Source organism: Bombyx mori, chromosome 10 (genome assembly GCF_030269925.1).
Source record: "Bombyx mori chromosome 10, ASM3026992v2".
In the NCBI taxonomy this organism is placed as follows: Eukaryota; Metazoa; Arthropoda; class Insecta; order Lepidoptera; family Bombycidae; genus Bombyx; species Bombyx mori.
In genome coordinates, this window is record NC_085116.1 from 7,773,108 (window position 1) to 7,782,959 (window position 9,852).

Below are 9,852 nucleotides of genomic sequence, written 5' to 3' on the forward strand. Positions count from 1 at the left end.
TAATTTTTTTTTCGACGAGCTCACGGCTCTCTTTGTGTTAAGTGGTTGCCGGAGCCCATAGAAATCTACAATGTAAATGCCGCCACCCACCTTGAGATATGAGTTCTAAGGTCTCATTATAGTCACAACGGCTGCCCTACTCTTCAAACCGAAACGCATTACTGCTTCACGGCAGAAATAGGCAGGGTGGTGGTACCTACCCGTGCGGACTCACAAGAGGTCCTACCACCAGTACATTCTATTAAAATGTAAAAAAAAATATTAAGTACTTACGCATGTTTTTTTTAAATATTTTTCTTTGTTCCTGTGTTGATGATGTGATGAATTCTTCCCAATTTATGTTGGATAAGTTAAAAAAATCAAATTTCATAATATAAGGAAGCGTGTTTAGAGTGCGGAAGCAAATGACAGGTAGATTCAGAAAGAGTACGAATAGCGGTTACAGTTTACAACAGAATATTACCGCATCGTTATCAAAATATAACTGTTACACATTTTCTGTAACGGTAAATGCTTTAGACGTATTTGTCAGCTACGTTAGAACTACTTTAATAATATTATGTTTCTGTTTGTTTTACCCCAAAAAAAGTCTTGGAATTTAGATATTTTTTTCCTTTTATATTACTAAGTCTAAAAATATTATTGTCGTTGAATTCGAAAGCAAATTGGCTTCACAATCGCTCAGTGCCACGCGGTCCTTCACGCCTGAACGGTTTTTTCGTCTGAAACACAAGTCAGGATTTGTGCTGATATTAGAAGATGTAATTCACCTCACTCGCTCAGAGCTCCCCCACTGAGTTTCTCGCTGGATCTTCTCAGTGGGTCGCGTTTCCGATCCGGTGGTAGATTCTGCGAAGCATGCCCTAGCAAGAGCCAGTGTTAGCAACACTCCGGTTTGAGCCCCGTGAGCTCACCTACACGTTAGGGCGGAGCTGAAATAGCCTCTCAAGGCTATCAGCATAGGTAGATGAAAAAAAAAGCTAAGAGTTCTTAGCTATCGGGCTTCTAAATACCAGCTTTGGGTTCACTCACTGTAAACCAAAACAGGATGCTCCAGCACTACTCATGCTAAAACTAGTTATGCGAAAATATTGGTGTACAACGGCTTTGCATTGACGAGAAAGAAAATGCCAACTCCGCCCCAATCGCGATAGAACAGTATGACCAAAAGTGTCAGCGGCTATCCTTGATCGAGAGACTATACTGCTGGTCTTAGTCATCAGTCATACTCAGTCATAGTGATTTCATATCAAGGAGGTTTTAGTCGGTTAGTTAGGTTAGGTTAGTCTCCGGTATTGGGTAGGCTTGCAATTTACACAAAAACATCATTTCTGTCTTGACTACTCGTAGTCTCATGGTAGGGTATATTGAAAGTTCACGAAGTTGACTGTCACTGTTCTGCTTAATTATATCTCGGGGTAGTCATACAATACTTCAAATATACATAATAATATATCGAAGTTGTCAAAAAAACAACGATTTAAATTTTAGATATTTATTTAGGTACCAAATATCTATTATTGATTGAACATTATTTTTCAAGAATCTAATTATTGTTAAAAAGTACCAAGTGAAGCATTATTATAATCAGGCTTAAAAAGCTCTTCGGGAATTTACGATGACATATCTAATATCGATTAGAGTATCTTGTTTTTTTATTTTTACTAGAGGTCCCGCAGTTGTCGAAATTCGACTATTATTAATTGGAATTGTAAGTTTGTACACTATTATGATTGTATTTTATACTTCTATAATCACAAATTTCGCCAAAACTACACTATTAAAAATATTAACAAAGACAAACAATATTAAATTTTAATCTATTCTCAATTTGACCACAGACGTCAAGAACAAAAGTTTGACAATAAATACTATGCATGCATGTGTGCGTCAAATACATGGTATGTAATGTGTGTAATGTTTTCTTTATTGATTTAATGTATATTTTATGCATTATTTAAAAAAAATATTAGCGTTGTGCACTTCTTCTCTATAAGTCTGGAAAATTTCATACTCGTCCGTCCGTGCAATTTTCGTAAAAAGGGATACAAAGTTTTTGCTTCACGTATTAATATATAGATGAATGCGTTTTCTACTGATACTAAAATTTTGTTTTAATATAGATTTTTATTTTTGTTTTTTTTATTGCTTAGATGGGTGGACGAGCTCACAGTCCACCTGGTGTTAAGTGGTTACTGGAGCCCATAGACATCTACAACGTAAATGCCGCCACCCACCTTGAGATATAAGTTCTAAGGTCTTATTAGTATAGTTTAAAGTCGTCGTGGCCTAAAGGATAAGACGTCCGGTGCATTCGTATATAGCGATGCACTGGTGTTCGAATCTCGCTGGCGGGTACCAATTTTTCTAATGAAATACGTACTCAACAAATGTTCACGATTGACTTCCACGGTGAAGGAATAACATCGTGCAATAAAAATCAAACCCGCAAAATTATAATTTGCGTAATTACTGGTGGTAGGACCTCTTGTGAGTCCGCACGGGTAGGTACCACCGCCCCGCCTATTTCTGCCGTGAAGCAGTAATGCGTTTCGGTTTGAAGGGTGGGGCAGCCGTTGTGACTATACTGAGACCTTAGAACTATATCTCAAGGTGTGTGGCGCATTTACGTTGTAGATGTCTATGGGCTCCAGTAACCACTTAGCACCAGGTGGGCTGTGAGCTCGTCCACACATCTAAGCAATAAAAAAAAAAAAAAAAAAAAAAAAAGTTACAACGGCTACCCCACCCTTCGAACCGAAGCGCATTACTGCTTCACAGCAGAAATAGGCGTACCTACCCGTGCGGACTCCCAAGAGGTCCTACCACCAGTGATTTGGCTTGACGCTTCATTTTCGTTCACCACTATAATAATTTAACTGAAACTGCAACAAAGTTTCATTATAAGAAACGTAATAAGGACGTATCGTTTAATGCGTTTGCAGGTTAATCAAAGGCAAATAAGGGCCAAGCGGGTGTCAGCTGCGCTCGCGCTCGCGCACCGCAACAGTGAAAGTGGGTTGAATACGACGCCATTACTTTCGGTTTCTCTAGCGCGCACGCCGCCGCCGCGCCGCACGCCCGATCGCGCGCTCGTTACAATAAACACCGCATCCCGTCGATTTCTCGCTCCGTTAAATTTCACCTTTTCCACTCTACGATCTCTTCGTGTTTGACCTGCTAGTAGAAAGCTGTATCTGTTTTTGTATAAAAATATTGTTAAAATTGGACACTAAGTTCCGTTTCATCTAGATTGTTTGATTAACTATTAATATTTTTTGATCTTGATGCATTTTCTTAGGTTTTAATGAGAATTGGGGCATATGTATAAAACATTTGTGGATTAATTTCACGTTAGTTTCGAGTTTTTTTTTTCGTGTTCCTGGTAATTGAAGACAAAATAAAATAATATGTTCGATTATTTATAATTAACTACACTGAGATAAATTACTTCCTATACAGAAGCTATACTAACCAATAATAATCTTGAGATTATCTAGATTTTTTTTTACTATTTTTATTTTTCGCACAAAGGCTCAAATTATAAGTTCATAATAATTTTGTTCCTAGATCAAAAAAAAATTGGTAGGTATTAGGAAAGGTGTGTGTTATAAAATCCGTGATTAGTGTGATGGTGAAGATGACCTAGAAAGTTGTTACTTTCGACAGCTGTGTCGACGTTGCCTCGTGGAGCACTCAAACGCCTAAAAGTCATTTCACATTTTTAAAAACTACACAATAAACACCAGGATATATTATGTGACCTCAATCCATACGTATTTACCTCGGAAACTACAAATATAATTAACGTTCGAATTTAAATAATGTTTTATTTATAATAATAAACGCTGATAGGGTAAATGTAGCATCGTTAATTTTATGATTGTAAACTAAATTTAGAAATGTGCACCCATATTGATATTTTGTTTATTTAATTATTATGGTATGATGGTAGACGAGGTTGCGTTCTGATATTACTTAGCACTAATAACTAGTCCATTATGCCAGAGCTAAGTAAATCCCGCTGCCCAATTTCATACTTAAGGAGAAAGCCTTAAACGCATGATTGATTCGCAATTCGCAAAGTCCCACCGAATTTATGCGGAGATTGAGATAAGTATTGGGGGTAATTTAGGTAGGCTATCATGGTGAATATACTACAGATATGGGCGGTTTGATCAGAAAGTAGGTCGAGGAAGGCGGGTCTCATGCTTAACCGTATCTTCTGATATTTAGCCGATTATGATGTAAATCTTGTTAAAAAAATTATTCTCATTTATTAAAGAAAATCACAGCAAGAAATAATAAGAACAACTCTACTATTGTAAAAAGTATTTAAAAACTAAAAGATCAAAATGGTTAACATAATACGAGCGACCTTTTAGAGGTAATGGAGTAAGGAAAAAAATTGTATTAAAAATTGTGTATTACTATGTAATATCAGAATAGACCCCGTAAAAGGTTTTATATGGCCTTTTTCACAGTACTTCTCGAAAGTTTATAAGCCTGTGAAGAAGACTCAAAGAAAAAGACTATCTAAGAAGACTATCAAAATTTACATGGTATTATTAATGTTTAATAATATTAATGAGTAATACCGATAGTGGTTTAATTGAAAACTTTTATAATAAATTGAGAAAGAAGCTTCAATAATAATAATATAAGAAGTGTGTAAAGAAAGGAGGTAATGGATACGCGCTAAGCGACACGGTAAATGTTCGCCGCGTTGCATCCGAAAAGAAATGAACGAAAATGAAAGTGTCCTACTTATCCGCCCCTCTCCCCGGCCGAGGGGGTCGCTTTCTCGGACTTTTTAAAGTCTAATCTATTAGTTACAGTCGTTTGTTATTTCACTTCCGGATTTCAATAATTATTAAGATTCGCCGTTGACATTTGACAAACCAAAGCTATTTGGCGAAATTCGCAATTGCCTATAATAAAAGCAATATAAATAAACATTCGTTTGCATGGTGCAGTAGTGTGTTGTGTTTTATTACTAAATTGGAAACTTTCTTCACTTTCGTTCTGTTAAGTCAATTAATATTTAATTGTGTAAACTTACAAATCAGACAGCTAGTTAAATTTACATGTTTATGAATTCCTTCCGTGATCGCTGTTCAATATGTTACTATTATGATCGACTACCAAGTCATTATCATTATTAATCTGTCAGTTAGTTGGAAAGACTAGAAAGTCGCACATAATATCAATGTAACAATTGATGATACAAGAAAAGTGAAATGAGTTGAATAAAGATAATAAACAGTCCATTGGCAAAGTGAAAAATGAAACAGATGAATGTTATTAGTTACTTACGTAAAGAAGAAAGCGGAGAAAGCATTCTATAACAAATACAATGTGCTTTTCGAGACAAGGTATTTATGAATACGGATTAAAAGTTTGATGAAATCGCTCTAGTTTTATTTAATTCCACATCATTTATAACACTTTACTTATGATATGAAATGATATTAATGAAATTATTATTAAATTCACTTAAAGAACAACAATTTTGTGAGGATTATTTATGTACCTAGTGATTTACGCCAACTTAATATGTAAAAAATAATTTGATGAAATACAACTTAATAAACTAATTTCCGCGGTGTAATTAAATAATATCCATGGTGTAGTCATAAATGTTTGATTCTGTATCCTATGGTAGGTAAAAAAATAAGATTACTTTCACTATATGTAGTATACTATAGTATCAATTAGTGGATATTTTGTAGCTTTTTCGGATTCCCGAATCATAGCAATAACCAGATGCAGAAGTCTGCGGTGTAACATCGTCCTCCGGACATTGGTGCATATGACATTATGTAATGACTTGAAAAATTTCGTACACTCGTTGAACACAAATGTTAATTAGACGAAATCACACCATTGGCCATTGAAATTTTTTTACCACAACTAATAAAGAAGATGGCTTTAGTAACTTAACTAACCTAGATAACTCTAATAGAGATCTTTGAGCCGTGAAGATGAAACCCCAAGCCAAATAATCTGGAATATCTGTTAATTCTTTTGCTATACAAAAATAAAACGTAAACATTAGTAAAAAGGGATTATGAAAAAAATACTGCAATTAGATCTCACAAGATTCGGATGTCGGCTAATAACAACATCTCAGTAGTTCGTGACAACTAAAATTGTAAAGTTTTTGTAACGTTGGAAATAATAATATGTATATAATATAAACCCGAGACCAAACCGTAAATGTAGTCTTAATAGTTATTGCTTTATTTTTGGGCGTTTAGGAGTATTATTTAGCTTTCGGAGAAACCCGATAATTTTCTTCGAAGTAACTCACTTGTGTAACACAACATATATTTTAGTGTTCCAATGTTAAATATTGTAAATTCACAATATAATGGGTTTTGCAATATTTAACCTCGTTGCTGTATCGGTCAGTGACAGCAGAACTTTGGTCGCCGTCTTTATAGCCGTATTACAAGAGAAAATCCTAGCCATTAGCCGTGAATGCGTGATTGTGTGAATGTGGAATATTTAGCTGTGGAATATTTATAAAATACTAGCGACCCGCCCTCGCTTCGCTTCGGAAACTGTAATTTATTATTGATTTCTCCACTATTTTATGGATGTTATTATACATATAAACCTTCCTCTTCAATCACTCTATCTATTAAAAAAAACCGCATCAAAATCCGTTGCGTAGTTTTAAAGATTTAAGCATACATAGGAATATAGGGACAGAGAAAGCGACTTTGTTTTATACTATGTAGTGATGTATATTATTGTTGAATTTATACAATTTGGCGCATTTGGGAAAACAGTACAGTGTATTTTTAGAGTGTACAGTAATTTTGTGGGCTGATTCCGTACTAAAAGAACTGATATTTTGGCGCATTTGGAAAAACAGATCAATGTGTATTTCTCAAGGCTTTCGCAAATCAGAATACACAAAACAACGAATAATAACCATCATCAATTGTCCACAGACGTCCACTAGAAATAGTCTTCAAGGCTCGCCATAATGTATGTGCTGCCTGCAGCCAGCCGATTCTTGCAACCTTCATAAAATAATCCGATTATGAATTTTTAATACGGAAGCCTAATCCGTAAACCTAGTGTCTGGCCCTATCTGAATTTCTAAGCATCGTATCACGTTTTTTACTGGTGGTAGGACCTCTTGTGAGTCCGCACGGGTAGGTACCACCACTCCACCTATTTCTGCCGTGAAGCAGTAATGCGTTACGGTTTGAAAGGTGGGGCAGCCGTTGTAACTATATTGACACCTTAGAACTTATATCTCAAGGTGGGTGGCGCATTTACGTTGTAGATGTCTATGGGCTCCAGTAACCACTTAACACCAGGTGGGCTGTGAGGTCGTCCACCCGCCTAAATAATAATAAAAAAATTGCCTGTTCTTTGAAATATTCTTAAAACTAACATCGCCTTGAAAGTAAATGAACCGTATTATTTCCCGTTTTGTGCTCACAAGGCATAGTATCTTCTTACAAACGTTGAGATGCTGCAGAGACGCGTAGACCGAGGTCGACAACCGCCGGCTAGTTGTGTGACCTCTTTGTTTTTACGGATAAAGTAAAACAAATAAACATTAACGTATCAAGGACCCCAACACACGATTATAACAATATTGAATAAGATAATTAGCATATAATGGAGCAAGGTATATATAACGAATGACGAAGAGTCTTTAGAAGGCAAGTATTTTTAATGAGTATTTTATAACTTTCATAGAGTAATAGGGTAATAGATCAGTGGGATTTTGTGTGATGCATATTATTATGACGTTGGCTACTTGGTAACGAGTAGTGAGTTGTCCGTAATGATGCGCGTGCGACTAGTCCACACTAGAGATAGCCGCGGGTCATCGACCGATGCGAGGCCGACGCCCGCTGACGTAACTTTACGCGAATTCCGACGCCCCGCCCCGCTCCGCGACCACCCCGACCTAATTCCTTCAAAGCCACTTTGTTTGTGCATCGCTAATTATAAACGTAACTGCATTGCCCTGCCAAACCCGTTCTATTTCTAACATTAAAACCGATTTATACAACGCCGCATTAAAATAGATAGAAAACTTTCTGACTTAACTGTGACGTACATTTGCATTCGTCTTGTCGTTCGGTAATCGATGTGTTCACGTAAAATTTATATTTCGTACCCATGACAAACAGCCGACTGATAAAAATATAATCCGAAAAGCAGTTGCAAGATACCTTAACTAAACTAAAACGATCAAATAATTATTACTAAATTTGTAAACTAAAAACGATTTTATCCTATTTTTATTCCATCTTGACGTCAAATCAAGCACATCATATTTTATTAACCTGTAGACGTTAGTATATAATCTATAGCTACCTCGTAGTTTATTTTCGCACTAATGACGTCACTTGTAATGAAGTTGAGGGCGAATATCGTGAAACTAGTGCGATAATTTTTATTGATAACAACTAACTGGTTTCCTATTGAAGTATTTTTTTATACTAAAGTTATATCGTTGACAACAGTTAGAATACTTACTTAAAAGGCGGGTTGAGAAAAATCAAGCATTTTATGAGAGCGCAATAAATATATGTAAAGAAAAACCTTTATTATTTAAAACTCTTTAGTTTTTAAAAAGGATTTTTGTTCAGTGTCATTCATGGAGTGAAGTCTGTCATTGAGTAAAAAGAGAGTTCAATTTTGTATATTTTATCAATACCGTACTGTTTACTGTTTATTTCTTAATATTAATTTTAAAAGAGATTAATGGTTTTTAATGTTGTTTTCTTATTATATAACAGAAAACGCAATTAAATATTTTATTGTTTATTCATTCTGAAGTACTCCATATCATTATATATACTTTTATTATTTATAGTTTTCATAAACATACCCAACAATTAATTTTCAATATTCCTTCCTTTTCAACTGACTGATAAATTGTTGAACCCACGTGGCGAAACAATTTGATTTTTGATTTGCTACATTAATAATAAATGTTGTTTAAAATATTTCTTATCAAACACAATGTCAGGTTATTATACATTTTTTTACTGAGGCAAATCGGGAGGGCCATGGTCCCGAGGTCTTGAAGACCCGCGATTAGCTGTGGAATACTTTCCTTATGATGTCAAGTTCTCTGAAAATTGATGACTTTAAAATGTTTTTGATGTGATTATAAAGTGTCAAAAAACGTAATAATAAGTTCCAACAGAAAAAAAATGAACAATAGTAAATTCTATTGTTCTAGTTTTCACTTGAAAAATAAGTCATTATGTTGTCATTGTAGTAAGAATGAATCACCTGCCCTGATAACTTAGAAGGTTATTCCCAATTATGAATATTATTAGAAATTACAAAATCGTTCTAGGGTGTTCTATCTAACTTTCCTCTTACTCTTGGTTCTTGAAGTAACCGCGTGTAGTTACACGAAAAACGTGAAAAAGTTTTAGTGGGTGGAAAAAACTTTAACGTAAGTAACGCATCCACCATATCTTCTATCTTTTTCTTCTTCTTCTATATATATAAAAATGAATTGCTGTTCGTTAGTCTCGCTAAAACTTGAGAACGATCGATTTGGCTAATTTTGGTCTTGAATTGTTTGTGGAAGTCCAGAGAAGGTAGACAAAAGGTAGACAAATATGAAAATGCTCGGAATTAAATAAAAATAACAATTTTGTTTTTCCTTTGATGTGTCCCCCGTCGGACCGATTCCTTTTGTTTGTTTTAAGTTTATTTTATACAACAGTTTAGGTCTTTTATTTATCGATTGAGGCACTACGAAGTCTGCCGGGTCAGCTAGTTATGAATAAAAGTCGCGATAGTTTTACTTTCATCAATGCTACGCTGAAACGTTACAAACTCCGTATTTGAGCC

The 9,852-nt window shown here is 35.2% G+C and overlaps 1 long non-coding RNA gene across 1 annotated transcript; it reads right to left on the reverse strand.

Annotated features, from left to right (window-relative positions):
• Nucleotides 1–2,735: 2,735 nt before the first annotated feature.
• Nucleotides 2,736–9,345, reverse strand: LOC134199507 (uncharacterized). The gene is made up of 3 exons (XR_009974019.1): nucleotides 8,870–9,345; nucleotides 6,944–7,034; nucleotides 2,736–3,177 (listed from the first exon to the last, which is right to left on the reverse strand). It is a non-coding gene; the product is annotated as an uncharacterized LOC134199507 (long non-coding RNA).
• Nucleotides 9,346–9,852: the final 507 nt, after the last annotated feature.